Source organism: Hakea prostrata, chromosome 9, assembly GCF_041222555.1.
Source record: "Hakea prostrata isolate BN-2017 chromosome 9, UWA_Hpros_2, whole genome shotgun sequence".
Taxonomy (NCBI): domain Eukaryota; kingdom Viridiplantae; phylum Streptophyta; class Magnoliopsida; order Proteales; family Proteaceae; genus Hakea; species Hakea prostrata.
In genome coordinates, this window is record NC_142608.1 from 14,179,821 (window position 1) to 14,196,736 (window position 16,916).

Genomic DNA, 16,916 nt, shown 5'->3' on the forward strand with positions numbered 1-16,916 from the left:
TGTGTGGATTTTTGTACCCTGGGAATGAGGTTAAGTAGATTTGTGAGTGGCTGAACCAACTCCCATGGAATAGAGATCTGCAACGAACATGGAGCCAATTCAACAAGAGTAACCGATCAAACATTAACCAACAAACAATCAGACATCCCAAATAACATGCTGCAAGTCATGCTGCATTTGGTACAGACTCATTCACTGAAGCATTCCATTTTGTAGTCCTAAACTTGTATAAATATCAGTAATTTAGTTCAACAATTTCAGATGTTTCTATCACTATTATAGAGCTTATATCTTATATTTGTGACTTTGTTTGATGTTATCTATATAAGAATAAGCTAGGGGTGTTTATTATGAGTGGGCCCGTGTTTGTTCCTTCAACTGTTATCATGTTAATTTTTGTCTGAGATTAATTGAATAAAAATCATTGTTGACATGTTATGGTTTTGTTTATTAGGTGACGTACATATGTTTGCTAGATAATTCTCACTTCATGTTATGGTTTTGTTTACCTGTCCTTTCAAACTTTTTTATTATCTTTTGAATTCTATCCTTTATTTGGGTTGCTGATGAGCTGTTTTGTTTTATGTGTTTCGTATTGAATGTGTGGGTTGTAGGTAGAACCAGATGAGGGGATCTCAAGAGAATTCTAGAAATAGGAAGGGAAGACATCAGTGCGAAAGAAGCTCCCATTATATTTCTGATGACAACCAAATAGTAAGAATTAGTACAATTTCTAGTAGGAAGAAGCGTGGGTATTCCTCAGATGAACACTCCTCTTCAGTGAGAATGGTTGTGATTTTGATGACAGGAAATATGAGAAGAGGAGGAAAAAGAAGATGTATGATAAGAGCTCTCCCAATGAAGTGAGTGGTAGAGTCAAGAAGAGGACAAAAATAAGTAAGGAAAAACCAGAATCTGGCTCTGAAAGTGAAGGCTCTAATGATTCTTCTGGTGCGAAAGAAAGATCCAAAAAGGAAAGGGGGAAACATGGAGTCGACTTGCGCTCTTTCTCAGTTGTACCTGTGGGTATATTTAATCTGCAATTGTTTTAATGCCTGTGTTTTCAATGCAGGGAATGCTCTTTTAGGCGGGGAGTATAAACTGGAGTGGATAGGGTTGCTAACCTTAGTTGCTCAATTTGGCAGTTGGTTGTTGTTTAGATATCTTGGTAGATTTGGCTGTTAGGTGTTCGTATTCAGTCTAAGGCTACAAAAATCATTGGGTGAAACCCTTAGTGCATCAACCCTAAGTTTTGTGTTCTGGTAAGAATCAGAACATCATTTTTCTGGTAACCCTTGAGGTTTAGTTTCAGATTTTAGTCCTCCTCTTTACTTGCTGATTGGGGTAGATGTTAACAGTTTGCATTCAATAATTTCAGATGTTTCTATCATTGTTATAGAACTTATATCTTATATTTGTGACTTTGTTTGATGATATCTATATAAGAATAAGCTAGGGGTGTTTATGATGAGTGGGCTTGTGTTTGTTCCTTCAACATTTATCATGTTAATTTATGTCTGAGAATAATTTATTAAAAATAATTGTTGACATGTTATGGTTTTGTTTATTAGGTGACGTACATATGTTTGCTGGATAATTCCCACTTCATGTTATGGTTTTGTTTACTTGTCCTTTCAAAATCTTTTTATTATCTTGTGAATTCTATCCTTTGTTTGGGTTGCTGATGACTTGATCTGTTTTATGTGTTTTGTATTGATTGTTGGGGGTTGTAGGTAGAACCAGATGAGGGGAACTCAAAGAATTCTGGAAATAGGAAGGGAAGACATCAGCCCAAAAGAAGCGCTCATTATATTGCTGATGACAACCAAATAGTAAGAATTAGTAGAAGTTCTAGTAGGAAGAAGCATTGGCATTCCTTAGATGAACACTCCTCTTCAGTGAGAATGGTGCTGATTTGGATGTCAGGAAATATGAGAAGAGGAGGAAGAAGCAAATGTATGATGAGAGCTCTCCCGATAAAGTGAGCGATAGAGTCAAGAAGAGGAGAAAAATACTAAGTAAGGTAAAACCAGAATCTGGCTTTGGAAGTGAAGGCATTAATGATACTTTTGGTGCGAAAGAAAGATCCAAAAAGGAAAGGGGGAAACATAGAGTCAACTTGCGCTATTTCTCATCTATACCTGTGGGTATATTTAAGCTGCAATTGTTTTAATGCATGTGTTTTCAGTGCAGGAAATAGTCTTTTAGACGGGGAGTATAAACAGGAGTGGATAGGGTTGCTAACCTCTTCATCCAGTATTATGGTTTTTTGCAGTCGGCGAGATCCCTTCGCAGTGTTGTATTCGTGGATGCAACTTTTTTGAAGTACGGTAACTCTGAGTTTCCATTCTTGTTGGTGAAGTTTGAGGGAGTTGATGTTTTGCAATTTGTTCTGGTTTGTCGAGCCCTGTAGGAGATTTGTATGTTAGTGTGTGGTTCTGCTGGTTGTGCATAGTGAGTATGGTGAGTATAATAATAGGTGGAATTCCCATACCTGTGTGCTATTGGTAGTCTCCATGAGTGTGTTGGGAGTGATTTATTTGCGAAGTTGCAGTTGTTGGTAATGTGTAAACTTTGGGCGTCATTCATGGTGTGTTAACTTTTTTGTAGGTGGGCTCGTGGGACCCTAGGGGCAGCTTGCGAAAGTCACTTCTTTTCGTTGAGTCTGGCTTTTAGAGGTGTCGATTCATGGAGCAGCAGGTCACGATTGTGTTGTTTCTGAAGAGGTGTCCGTTTGTGAAATTTGAGCGGGGCAGCCATATGAGTAGTTTATAAGATAAAATTTGTAACTATGTGTGGTTCATTTATAGTTTTTTGTCCTATTCATCTTTGGGTAGTGGTAATTCAATACTGTGGGTGGCTATTTGTTTACATACAATTCGTGTTTGGGGAATGGGTCTTTTAATATTTAACATTGAAGATAGTGAAGTAAAGAGTCTCGTGTTTGGGGAATATAGGTCTTTGAATAATTAACTATGAAGAAACTTAAGTTATATATTTATGGTAGTTGGATATTTAGCTATGTGTAAAATGTGTTATTGTAATTGGATATTTAACTGTGTTGCTGCCCTCTTGAGTGAGGTAAGGTGACGGTTCGATTTCCATTGTAGGGGGTTATGGTTTTTGGTAAAGCTCTTGTACGGGCGGGAGTGTAGGGGCTCAGTTCTTTGAGGAGGTGCATATCTATTTAGGAAGGGTATTTTGGAGAAAGAAAATATGTGCCACAACTTTTGCAGGTTTTCCTTTTATATAGTAGTATGATATATATATATATATATATATACACACACACACACACACACAATAAATGAGAGACTTTGCACGGATAGATGGTAATGTGATCTTTTATGCTTATGTTATTATTCAATTCATTTCAAATGATGATTGTGAAGGTGATGTGTTAGGAATTGGGTGATAAAACACTATATATATACACACACAACCCGTAACCCTTAGTGTCTATGCATTCAGTTAGATTAACTACATATATTATCAGTAGGTGTCTAGATGCATTGGTTAGTTAACCCTTGATGCATGCTACTACCCATTTGGCATAGGCATTGAAGCTGAGTGACCAGTGATGGCAGTGGCTAGGTCTTGTTGTCGTCCAACATGATGTGTGATTTCTGTGGGGAGGCATAGGCCCATTGTTGTCATGCATGGGGAAGGTTTCATTGTGGTACGTCCAACACAATGTGTGAATTTTGTGGGGAAGCCAAGAGAGCATCTGCCTTTGCATATATGCACAACCATAGGGTTACGGGATGTTAGTCTAGCACGATGTGCGATTTCCATGGGGAACAACATCCCTAGGTGAGAAGGATACATGGACCAAAAGGGCATTAGGAATAAGGAAAGGTATCCAGATCACAAGATCACATGTAGTATGAGACGTAGTTAACCTTGTAGTGGATTAGATCTATCCTTGACACCCGGTAGTACTTAAGACCAAATGGTGTGATGAAAAAGTGTGACCTAATCCCCAACCATGGTATGATGTGACATAAACCCATTGCTATAGGTTCCCAAAAGAGGTTATCAATCTGTGAGGGAGACTAACAAGACCTTCTAGAGGACACTCATGTTGTAACTTAATGCGTGTCTACCATAAAGACTGCACTTGTTAGAGTTTAGGAGCATACTCACATGAGTATTCATTATCTCATTTATATTTATACATCTATATATATTGTATATTGCTTCGTGTGTTGGATGTGCGATATGTGATTATGTTGACCTCACTAAATGGAACTCACTCCTTGAATATATATATATATATATATATATATATATAGATTTATATATTTTTATATATATATATATATATATATATATATATATATATATATATATATATATATATATATATATTAGATTTTGTTGCAAGTTATGAGGACCACATTTACCCGGAGAATTTGCCACTGGCGGAGCCCTACAAGGGACTAGTGAGTGAAGACACCAAGGTGCACAGAGAATCATGTCCCTGCTCAGACTACTTCTACGGCGTCCAGCCATTTTGAGGCTTCGGAGATGTAGTTGCCTTGATTGCTATTAGTTATATCATCTATCTACTTGTTAGACGAGGGTGCTACTTACCTTCTTAAACACTTCCTCGATAGCATTAAGACTTTCGCTATAATAACTCTAACTTTCTTTTTTAACTATGATTATAATTTTGATTATCATTTGAGGATGGTTGTAATAACTTGAGGATTTAATATCTTAGCTCTTGGATTATGCTATGTGGTATTGTGTTGTTATGGATTGCCATAAACTTAGATCCTATAGTATATATCACCTCCACGAGTATTGGGGTGAGTCCGTAGACTGCCGGGTAGGGTGTGACATAGACAAAATCCATTATCATATGCTCAACCAAATCCTCACCATCATTCGATGGTGATTCAATGACCAAGTGGTGGCTATGACTCACTCACTGGTTAACCGTTCCTTTTTCTCTTCATGGAGATTTGTGCAATTTTCACCAAATTGAAAATCGTGGTGGTTTCAGAGAGAGCATACACTTCTAGTTGCCACCCCACTTTGGCACTTTCATTATTAACTGCGATGGATCTATAAGGGGAAATCGTGGTGGTTTTGGCACCATCTATCATGATCATGAGGGTGCATTTATTTTTGCTGCCGCTAGAAGTCTTGAAAATCTTAATATCCGGAAAGTTGAAATGTTGGCTATTATAACAGGGTTCTTATTTGCCTCCCAATGGCAGCTCTTTCATGTGAATGTTACACAACTGAAGGGACAGATTTCGAGTGGCTTCTCTGGAGAAAGATTAATGGTCAGGTGGACCATAAATTCCTTGGTCGCAATTCAAAACCATTTTGGGTTCCTTCAAACCGGCCTGGGATATCTAGAGCATCCTTGAAGAAAATGGTGAACTCCATAAATGGCTTCATCCTCTGTGAGTTCAAGTATGGAGTTAGGGAGACTAATAGGTGTGATGATTACTTGGCTAGCTTGCTTTCTACTAATCAAGTCATCTCTTTGATCTTGTACAACTACTTGAGTGTCTCGCGTCTTTCCTCTTTCAAGAAAAACATGGACGTTAGTTCTTTAGATTGTAACCTATTTTCTCTTATATTATAATATATGTCTCCCTTCTCTCCCACACACACACACACCAAAAAAAAAAAGACACCCCGATATGTGTATGTCTAATCATTCTTCTCTTTTTTGACATCAAAACATAACCTCTTATTTTGAAACCCTAAAACTTCAAAGTTTCTTCCCCACTTCTATCTTCGCACCTTCATCTGGTGATAATAGACCACCCTTTTCTTCCTTTTGTTTTATTGATTCCTTCCCCCACTACCCTTGGTCACTACCATTTCTTCCCTACTTCTATCTTCGCACCTTCTTTATCTAGTGATAATAGACCACCATTTTCTTTATTTTGTTTTATTGATTCCTTCCCCACTACCTTTGATCACTACTATGAACCTTGTTGCTTCTTCCTCTTTTTTTTTCCCCCCCCCTATTGTAATCATACATAATTTCAGCACCCAAAAACAGTGAAAAACAAAGAAAATGCATAGAAACATGAAAATTTGTTTCCTACCCAAAATAGAGGAACAAAAACACAAATATTCCTATAGAACCCTTTAGTGATTCTTTGAAAGAGTATCCTATAGATGAAGCCACAGAGACAATAAAAACCAATAATCTTTTAGTTTTGATATAATTCTTTGACTCATCAAAAAGGGGGGGGGGAGCCAATTAGCTCTTAGGTTTTGTAGCATATATGCACAATATCATACAAAAGAAATTGAAAAAAAAAGTGGCAAACACAACCCTATGATAATCTAGACAATTGGCTAGCAACATTGGGTCCCCACGATTCGACAAGAAAGCTTTGCAAGGATGTATTGGTAATAGTCAAAAACCACTTGTTGGAAGTGCAATGAAGAGACAGAGACTAGAGCCGGAGACGGATCCCATCCACTTGGAAAACTTGCAACACCATAAGTAGTTCTCTAGAGAAGGGGTCTCAAGCATCCAAGCATGTTGAACTAGTTGTGATCCACATTATAAGGAAAATCATATAGAACTAATGCGCAAGACTATTGGGAAAATAAGGCCCATAGTTGAGGATGCACCAAAACAATAACAATATGGTCATTTTCATTTGGACCCCCCTAATGTTTGATCCATGTAATTTTTAGTCCAAAAAAATGACATTTGCATTTGCGTCCCTCATGGTATCCCAAAAAAAAAGAGGCAATTAAGGATACATCATCAATTTTATGATCAATACCCTTATGCTCTTGATTTTTATTTGCAACAATCAAGATTGTACCACATAAGCCCAAAATCCAACGGTATATATTGAAAATATGGGATGTACTTGTAAATCTTAGTATCTTATTTTATATTCAAAGATTTTCAATATTTCAAATTTACAATATCATACTCTTTACTTAAACTTGATCAAGACTCGGAAAAGAAATGTAAGTGGTGAGTAATTCATTTCAGCAAGAGAGAGGATTTGGAGGTGGGTCATTTGATCTTTCTCTTGTAGGATAGGGGGCAAATATAAGCAGCCATACCCAGTTGCTTTTGCATGGGAGGCTCTTTCAAAGTTTTGATCCCGAGATCAGGTTCCACTAGTGCAACTTAATTCACACACTAAAGCTTGCCCTCTTTCTCCTGCTTCTCAACTCTAAATTGTACTCCTCACCTAGTGCGATTCTTAGATTTATGTACTCTCTTTTTTATCCTATTTCTCCTTGTGTTACTCTCAGCTTTCATAGTTAATTTATACATATATTTCTAGTTCATCTCCTTGGGGAGATAATATTAGGTTTAGAAGAAACCATTTCTGAACCGTCATCTGGCCTTGAAATTTTAGGTATTCAATCACCATCTTAAAGCAGCCAATCCCTACTTACTTTTCTTCGAGATCATTCTCTGCTGTGAGATACTGCACCACAACCAAGATTGAAATCCTATTCATCATTTGGGTTGGTTTGAACAATTTACCATTATTAGTTAGGTTGATTATTTGATCCAAATGGGTTTTAGTTTAGCTCCTTTCTCCTGTTGAAATGAATTTCTCAAAATTGCATTTCTTTTCCCCTGGATACCATTTGATCCATTTTTTAGGTTTTGGTTTCTCCTAATGAGTTTAAGCAAATTGTGTAATATTGTAAATTTAAAATATTGAAAATCCTCTAATATAAAATAATAACTAAGAATTACTAGTATACCTAAGGGTGTCAATACGGTACTGAAACCGTTTAACCATACGAACCGTGCCACTTAAAACAGCATCGTACCGCACCATTTCAAATTCGGTACGGTTTGTATAGAAACCATTTTCTGGAATTCGGTACTGTACGATTTCGGTTTCAAACGGTGTATCGTCGGTATATACCGTATATCATACCGAATTACCGAATATAGATGCCATACCAAATATCATTTTTGTATTGTTTTGAAGGTTAGTTTTGTAATTTTATTTTAAAGTTTAAACCTTACTAAGTTATTACAGTAAACATATGACAAGACACTGGGTTACTTCTCTTTATCCAGCCCTTTAAATTTGCCCCTTTGTATGTCTTCTACATCATGCACAACAGGAAGGAGCTAGCTCCAAGGAATTCGAATTCCAGAAGTGAATCCTGGTTGGTTGAACAACTTCAAGGATTTGATTGAAGTTTACTATGGTATCATTCTATCTTGATCCATCTAAACTCTAAAGGTTGCTCATCAAGTTACTGATTAAGATCAAGCACGGAGGCACAAAAAACAACACGATAAGACAGACGCATCCATCGACCAGATCAAGTTCCCAACAAGCTGCCTAATCAACACAATTTACTCCGTTGCAAGTTGCTTGCAACCATGCTCTTCCAAAGATTGTTTATATGATATACAAGTTTCTTTTCTAATTTATATTTATTCCTTAATTACAAAACAAAAAGCATGAGCCTTGAATCCCTTGATGTCATACATGGAACGTAAACAATTGATCACTACCTCCCGTCGAATGGATCAAATGATCAATTTGTTGAATCACAAAAAGAAACAATGAGACTTGATGTCATGGAACATCAGCACATGACCATTTCTTGTAGGATGGATCTCTGTTTAATGACAAAAAGAATGGGTTTCATACTTTCATACCGTAACAAAATCGAACCGTATACCAAACCGTGCCGTTTTTTAATACCGATTTCATATCGTTTTTATACCAAATCGTTTTTTAAAATACCATTTTCATACCGTACCGTATAAATTCATCACAGTACGCTTTCGGTATGAGGTTTTCAAATTCAATATCGTTTTTATTTAGCAGGAACTTTCATGCTTTCAGTATTGCAAACCATAGATATAAAATTTACAGAAGAAACTGAAGCAAAAAATATCATAGTACAAGGAATTCACAAAATAAACCAACACCCAATACTAAACAAAATGCATTTCATATGATGCAAAAGAAAGTGCATTTCATATTTAAGGTATCTAATGCAAAAGGAACGGGAGGATTGTCACCAAGGAAGAACGTTCTTCTTTTCAGATCATCCCACTTGGTGCAGTATAGGTTTGATAATACTGGCTACATGGAGGAAGACAACTCTGTAACTCGGGATTTTTGGTATTCACAACTCTTTTATCATCCCAGTTGCTTCTGTTCATCATTAAACGCAGATGGAGCGGTACTGGAGGATAACAGAGGAGGCTATGGTGCTATCAAAAGGGATAACTATGGGAAGGTGGTGTTTGCAGTCACCAGTGGCACAGTAGAAACAAACATTCTCATTTGTGAACTTTAGGGGATTCTCGTGGGGCTTCATGAGGCTTGTCGGCTTGGCTTGGCGATGGGGGAGATGTAGTCAAACTCAATGAATGCTATAAAGATCCTTGAGCAAAGCTGGCCATGCCCATGCTATAAGTTGGATTTGGTGGAAATATTGTTCTCTTGGGTGATGCGGTTTTGTGCTTGCCAACGGATGCACCATGTTCATGAAACGAACCGATGTGGGGATCTGCTGGCTAGTCTGGTTCAGGTTCCATTAGAGGCTCGATTAGACTTCTCTTGTCTACCTAAGTTGCTTCTTTCTTACATTAGGGAAGAAGCCTAGGGACAGCGAATTTACGAGGAGTAATATCTACGTATTATTACCATATTTCTATTAATCTATAATACTTTCGAGTCTCGCCTTGCTTCAAAAACTATATAATGCGAACGAAAGTGTATTTCATAGAAATCATTCCTTCATAGAAATAGGTTAAAAGATGCAATTGAGAGGAGAGGAGAGAATCAGAGAGGTTGAGAGCAGGTCTTCTGTTTTGTGGGAGAAAAGTCGAGAGCCAGTCACGCAAGTTTTCTTCTCACATAACTTCTCAAGTTCGAATGCAGCAGGGAATAATGCGAAAATTTTATCACGCGAGGAAGAACTTCGATCGCAACATCTGAGTTTAGGATTACAAATGGGGGCCTTCGAGAAGAAGAGACGAGTTTATGATGTTGAAGTCAAATTAATGACTCGATAACCCCTAATTCACGTTTTTGGCCATGTTTTTTTCAAGTGTGCCCCCGCATCTTCTCAAAACTGTGGCTGTGCCCAAGAATCTTCAATTTGAGGCTTCCAGTGGATGAGCAAAAAGTATGCCAAACAGCCGATTTGACACGCTTTTCATGAACAACATACTTTTTTAAGACTGAATTACCATACAAGATTTTAGTTGTTTTGGTGCCCAAAATGGAAATGAGCATAGAAACTAGGGGTGCAAGTTTGGCCCTAACGGCTCTGACCCGCCCTAAGCCAGAATAGGGATTGGGCTCAAGATTTTGGCCTTGAGGGCTGGTTAGTGCCAAAATATTATGGCCCTGAATATGGCTAAGTGCTGGCTTGGGATTACTCTTTAGCCCGCTAGGCCTATCCCGACCCCTCCTTAATTTTTGGCGCTAACCTTGACCCTGATTTTGGCCATGATTTTGGCCATAATTTTATCATTGATGCTTGATCTCAATGAATTATGAACATTGACAATGGTAGGGTCAATCAAGCCAAGACCAAGTATAGGGTCAATCAGGGCCGGGGCCAGGGCTAGGGACATGGCCAAAGACAGGGCCAAATAGGGCTAGGCCCAAGGATAGGGCCAATCAGGGCTAGGGACAGGGCCAATTAGGGCCAGGGACACGGTCAATTAGGGCGGTAATGGACTTGGCTTGGCTTTGTAGGGCTTAGGGTCAGGGACAATAATCTTTGGCCCTAAATTAGGCTCAAGACAAAAATGGACTTAGATTAGAATATATAGGATTGCACTTGGGATTGCAAAAGCCGGCCTAGCCCGACCCTGTTGTAGCCTAATAGAAACAGAGAAATGGGATGGTTTCCATAAAACCCCTTAATGGCTGCAAATAAAAATAAGGTATTTTGGTCATCAAAATGGTGGTGTGAACTTACTTATTTTTTGTGCGTGTCTTGTGGGGGGGGGGGGGGGGTTGCCATAGGGTGGCAAATGCAATGTTTTTTTTTCCCTTTGCCCATACATGACTTGAATCAACCCTCACCGGGTCCATGAGAATTACCTGATAGTATATCATTAAAAAACATACGATGATATCACTAATACAGATAGGATTGAGTTTGTGCGAAGAACTCGGAAGAGAGAAGCTCTGCATTTCCCCTCGGTTCTTCTGCCTTCTTGTTTCCCCCACCCAAAAAAAGAGAGGTTAATTCCTCTGCTTTCTTCAAGTCTTCTTGGAAATCTTCTTCAGCAATCTTCTAATCCAGATCTTGCTTAAGGCTCTAGAACACATGTTCTTCTGATAGACTCTCTCCTCTGTAAATCTTTCCTGTTTATTTCTTGAAAATCAGCTTCTGTTTCTCCTTTGTAAGTAGTGTTTTTCAGTCTTTCTTCTTCATTATTTCTGTTCGCTTTATTTTACGTCGAAGCATCTGAGAAGCCATTTTTACAGTTTTGATCTTGCATGAACACAAGTGAAAATCTCTGTCTTCCTGACATTATCAGTTTATCACAAAACATCCACTACATCTATGACTTAACCTGGGAAGACAAAACAATCTACATTTATGGAAGACAAAACAATCATTCTTTTTCTCCAAAAAACTTGCCATGTGTTTAAGCAGTACTTGTTTCATTTCTCCAAAGGTGCTCCCATTTTCATGCTCCAAATATACTGCCCTTTCATACTCAAGTACTTAAGCCTTTTCATCTCTAAGTTGCAGAGGCGATCCTTTTGTCTTCCCAACTACGTTTGATGTTCTTCAGGATACATGCACAGTTGTTTCTTGCCACGTGGACTCTCAGTTTTTCATCTATTCGGCTGGTTTGGCGGTGATATCCCAGTCAGATCTCATACTTTTGTTGCATGCATGGGTTCTTCTCTTCTCCTTCTCTATTTATATCGTGGGGTTTCAAGTGGGTGCTCTTCATCCCTCAGTTATCGCCTAGTGTCTTACTCACTCCCAGAAGAGAGTGTATAGTTCTGTGGTTCAGATCTTAGTGGCTACGGACATGATGGCTCCTTGTAACCCATCTTTCTTTCCCTGCTCTGCTGATTTCTTTGACCTTGATTCCAACCAAAACCATGAAGAGAGCCTGTCCTCTGAGTTTGCTGCCAAGCTAGGTATTCCGGTGAGACCCCATCAAGACTGTTAGTATCTCTGCAAAGCGACTGCAAGATGTGCGTGAAAGCCTGAAGTTTACCATCATCGGTTGGGTTCCAGATGGTAGTGCAGTGAACCAATGTGATGTTCAACAATCCCTCACCCGCAACTGGCATAATAAGTCTGTGAATCTGAAGTTCATCTTGTTGAAGGAGCAGTTGATAGATTTTTGGTAAGTTTTGGGTCTGAACGTGACATGAATGTAATCCTCTGTGCTCAACCTTGGTCCTATAAAAACCATTTTGTTCTTCTTCAACCCTGGAACCATACCATTCACCCTCATCTAGCTCCTTTTCCAGTCGATGTTATGTGGGTTCAGTTTGTCCCCCTCACTCATGACTTTATCACCTCCGTTAGATTTGAAGTCTCCCATACCAAGGCCATCATTATTACATTCAACTGTGAATTTCTTCCTAGCAATATTTGTGATAACTGCATCTGTCTGGGGCATAAAGGTTATGATTGTCCTTATTGTAACATTACAGGTTTAATGAGACACCTGTACGGGTTGTGAACAAGCTACCCTCTCTCTCTCTTGCTTCCAAAACCTGCAACTCCTCCCAAAAGACAAGTCAGTTAACTGATACCGTCAGGATTTATAATGACCTTTCTTCTGTTCCTAGAACCTACATTCCCAGCAATTCCAATGAAGTTCCCACTCCTCCCCACCAATGCCATGTATTCAAGGAAACGACAAGTTGAGATTCTACAACTATCTCATAGTGTTAGATAATGCTTATGGTCTGGAAAAATCATCATTTCATAAAGTGTTCCTAAGAAGTTGGTCCCGATTCAACTATCTCAACTTTGATGATAAAAAAAAAGGTGGTCTCCCTTTGAGATGGAAATAGTTAAAAAAACTTTCAGCAATTTGTACATGATGCAAAATTCATTGAAGTGGGCGACCTCAGGTTTTCACAACATGGTCCAACAAACAAAATCTTCTCAGGAGAATTGAAGGAAAATTAGACAGATTTCTGGTTAACTCGGAATGGTTAAACATCTTCCCTGAAACGCATGCCATCTCTTCCATCTTTACTGCTTCGAATCATAATAGCATCATCCTTAACACCTTCCGCCCTTTAGGAAAGAAGAATAACGGATTCAAATTTGGATCATTCTGGACTTTTGAATCAAGTTTTTGGATGTGGTGAAACAATCATGGAATTGCTCTACTTCAGGTTCAGCTTCTTTTTCTATGGTAAACAAACTCAAAATCTGAGTTTCACTTTGGAACAATGGAATATAGAAGTCCAACGAAGATCCATCTATATACTTACCAAGTGAAGCAATACATGGACCATCCACGGTTGATATTCTTTTGAGTTCTTCTTATAAGCAAGAAGTGTGCCATTGTTAACAAGTTCATTTATGCATATGTCATTCAACTTCCATGGCTAATACATGATGATTGATAAATATCACGTGCATTTGCACGTGTCACTTTACTAGAAATGATACACGTGCGTCTGTAGTGTGTCCTGGAATTTTTTTTTTTTTTTTTTTTAAATTTTAAAATTTTTATGTGTTTTTTCTTTTAGTTGAATTCAAGTCTAAAACCTATATGTTTTCATAGCAATATTTATTTTTTGATGACCTAAAGGTTTAGTAGTTTTAGAAGGTAGGGGTGTTTTGGAAAGTGAAATGTAGCCATCCTCCTTCAGTTCGTGCTTTTATAATAGTAGTATGATTTTTATGTTTTTTTTTCTTTTAGTTGAATTCAAGTCTAAAACCTATATGTTTTTAGCAATATTTATTTTTTGATGACCTAAAGGTTTAGTAGTTTTAGAAGGTAGGGGTGTTTTGGGAAGTGAGATGTAGTCATCCTCCTTCCGTTATATCATACTACTATTATAAAAGCCCACCACCCGGGGTGCTCTTTCCCACCCCTACCCTATCAGTTAGCCCCCTTTCTCTAAAAATTAATGATCATGATTAGAAATAATAATATTAATGGCAAAAATTTAAACATATTTAAACATCCAACTAATAAGACTTCAAATTAAAATTGCTATTAATAGGAATGAAAACTTTATGAGAAAGTTTATGGATAGTTGAAATTCTAAACGAGATTTAAATTTCCATTGATAGTTGAAATTCTATAATCTTAAATTAACATATATCTGGGGTTACACTACTCTACTAAAAGTAGTTAAAACACTCCACTAAAAGCAATATACATTTCACTTCCCAAAACACCCCTACCTTCTAAAACTACTAAACATTTAAGTCATCAAAAAATAATATCCAAAAATGTAATTTGCCAAATAACAAACCTGAGAGTTGTTGTCTGTGCCAACTTGTGCTTGACAAAAATTAGTTGTTGCTGCCCAGGATCGAACTGGAGACCTTCAGTGTGTAAGACTGACGTGATAACCACTACACCACAGCAACTGACTTTAAAATTTTGAGTGAGAAAGAATTATATCTCAATTGAGTTTTCTTTCAAACGAAATTCTAACTATCTTTATGGTTTTATATGTGAGGAGATTCAACAAAGATGGTTCTTTTATTTGTAACCTTACCATATATCATTTCTTATAACTCTAGTATATATATATATATATATATATATATTGAAATAAGGAGCTTGTATTAAGAGAGTAACTAAATAAGAGAATTACAATCTATAGTATGGATTTTCAGCAACATCATTACAGATAATAATATCCAACCAGGAGGTAACCCTCTTGGATCAAATTGTATCTCACCAGGAGCTTGGACAAACCCTGCCAATAAGTTTGCTCCTAATTATAAAGAGTCCTATTTCAACTACTTGTGACTGTTGTAAAGAGTCCTATTTCTATTAAACACTTGAGTTACTTCTATAAATAAAATTACTTACCTCATTGGTAAGTAATACACTTTCAAACCAAATACGAAATCTTTCACGGTACCCGAGCTAGTCAAGATCCAGTAACTTCAATTTTTTTTCCTGCAAAACTCCTCCATACCTTCCTACGAATCTCATGGCTGCAACAATTGCAACTACAACACCCTCTCCCCTTACCAATCTATCAAACTTGGTTTCTATTAAGCTCAATGGCTCTAATTACCTGCTATGGAAGGAACAACTCAAATCATCTTCATTAGTTTAGATTTAATGGGACACCTTGATGGATCTCTAGTCACTCCACCTACAACCATCATAGCCAACAACACCACCATTCCCACCCCTGAATAACTTATCTGGCAAAAATCCGATCACTTTGTTAGGGCTTGCATTAATGCGACTCTAATCGAATCTGTTTCCTCACACATACTCAACCTCAAAACTGTGAAAGATGTCTGGGATTCCCTAGCCAAACTGTTTCAACAACAATCCATAGCACGCCATACCTTTCTTCACAACGAATTACAGACAATCACCAAAGCCAACCTCTCTATCACATACTACCTTTATCGGATCAAGTCCATAGCCGACTCCTAAGCAGCCATCAACGATCAAGTGATAGATTCAGATTTGGTAGCTTACACGTTGAATGGTTTAGACGCAGATTACACAACCTTCATTATCACAATCGAAAACTTATCACCTCCATCACCTTTGTTGATCTACGAGCTAAACTCTTCAGCCGTGAACAACGACTCCATCGTGGTTGTGGGAATCAATCTCTACCTAATCCACAATGCCCAACAACCCTTCACACCATCCAGTTTTCCACACCCAATAAACCCTTCCATCATGAAACACCACCTTCCCAAACCTCAACCTTTACAACCAAGCTTTAAACCCCTTTTTCAAGCAAACCAACGTTCCTTCCAGTAAGTAAATCGATAGCTACCAACTCAATACCAACCGAAATGTCAAATTTGTGCCAAATTTGGCCATCTTGCAAGCAAGTGTGTTATTTCAAATACTCTCAAAACCAAGACAATGGTCCCCCAATACTGAATTCATATGCTGGTGTTCATATTAGTAACAACACTTGCATCAACAAATGGATCCTCAATGGATCCATGATTTAGGAGCAACATCACACATGACTTTTGATCCACTTTATTCCAAGGACTCAACCAACTACTCAAGATAAGCACAAGTTTCTGTTGGGGATGGTAAGAAGTTGTTTATTACTCACATTGGTTCCTTTACTTTGAAAACTCCTTTAAATTCCTTATCTTTAAATAATGTGTTAGTTGTTTCTAAGCTTACTCAAAATCTACTTTCGAGATCCCAACTAACTCAAGAATAATGTTTATATTGAATTTTTCCCATTGTATTTTTGTGTTAAGGATTTGAAGTCAAGCGTAACACTTCTGAAAGGACCAACTAAAGACAATCTCTATAGAGTTTCCATTTCCAGCCCAACCTGTGCCTCCTTTGGCTCTTTATGGAAACAGTATTTCACCAGAGATCTGGCATTGCCAGCTTGGCCATCCATCGTCCATCATTTTGCGTCAATTACATTCTTCTAATTTACTTCAATATTTTCATCTTTTAAATCTCATGCTTTTTGTGATGCATGTCAATTAGGAAAACACCGCAAGCTAGTTTTTCCTATTTCAATGATTAAAAGTGTACATCCTTTGCATTTGACACGTTGTGATTTGTGGAGTCATACCAAGACACTTTCTATTAGTGGTTATTCTTCTTATATCATTTTCATTGATGACTACACTCGTTATACATGGTTTTATCCACTTAAACAAAAATCAGATGCCATTGTGTGTTAAACATTTAAAAAACATGGCCGAAAATGTTCTCTCACCACATAAAGTATTTTCGAAGTGATGGAGCCAATGAACTTACCGAAGGA

General features: G+C 37.7%; 1 non-coding gene across 1 annotated transcript; it reads right to left on the bottom strand.

Moving 5' to 3' along the window:
• Positions 1-14,480: 14,480 nt before the first annotated feature.
• On the bottom strand, positions 14,481-14,553 carry TRNAV-UAC (transfer RNA valine (anticodon UAC)). The gene has a single exon. It is a non-coding gene; the product is annotated as a tRNA-Val (tRNA).
• Between the last annotated feature and the right edge of the window lie 2,363 nt (positions 14,554-16,916).